The sequence below is a fragment of the Etheostoma spectabile genome, chromosome 17, assembly GCF_008692095.1.
Source record: "Etheostoma spectabile isolate EspeVRDwgs_2016 chromosome 17, UIUC_Espe_1.0, whole genome shotgun sequence".
Taxonomy (NCBI): Eukaryota; Metazoa; Chordata; class Actinopteri; order Perciformes; family Percidae; genus Etheostoma; species Etheostoma spectabile.
Genome location: NC_045749.1, coordinates 9097364 through 9098125, shown reverse-complemented (window position 1 = coordinate 9098125; position 762 = coordinate 9097364). Strand labels below are relative to the sequence as shown.

Below are 762 nucleotides of genomic sequence, written 5' to 3'. Positions count from 1 at the left end.
TGCAACCATGATTTTGGAGCCTCCCTGATCCATTGGAACATGCTGTGGGAAAAAGAACATAAGGACTCCGGGGAATGACTCCCCAGTGCTAGGTTAGTAACAGGCATTTTTGGTACATGGATGTACACAAATGGAAAGATAAAGGAGAGAGGAGCTCAGTGTGTCAAAGGAAGTCCCCCGGCAGTCTATAACTATTACAGCATTACTAGGAGAGACAGGGTAAGTAGAGAAGGCCGGTCAAGCTGTACTGCCCTGCGTCTCTCTAGTTTTATTATATTATTGATTATATAGTAGATGAATCTGACGACTATGAAGAGAAGCAGGTGGGCTGGGTTGGGCGGACGCTGCAACTCATCACTCCCTACTATAAGCTTTATCAAAAAGGGAGAGATTTAACTTTACTCTTAAATGTGGTGGCGGTGTCTCCCTCCCAAACCCAGACCAGAAGCTGATTCCACAGGAGAGGAGCCTGAAAGCTGAAGGCTCTGGCTCATTTATGCATGCTTGAAGTTTAGCTAACCGACTGGATTTGTCTGGCTTGATTGATAGATATAATTGGGTGTTTTCTAATAATGTATGCCTTGCATATATAAGGAGAATGGAATTGGTCCAAACACTGAGCCTTGTGGAACGCCATGGCTAACGTTAGCATACTTGGAGGATTTATTGTTAACATTAACAAATTGAGATTGATCGGATAAATATGACTTAAACCAGCTTAGTGAAATTCCTTTAATGCCAACTAAATGTTCCAGTCTCTGT

General features: G+C 42.8%; 1 long non-coding RNA gene across 1 annotated transcript in view; it reads left to right on the top strand.

Annotated features, from left to right (window-relative positions):
- LOC116705579 (uncharacterized) overlaps window positions 1–762 on the top strand; it is a 19460-nt gene that overhangs the window by 17412 nt on the left and 1286 nt on the right. The window lies entirely within an intron of this gene.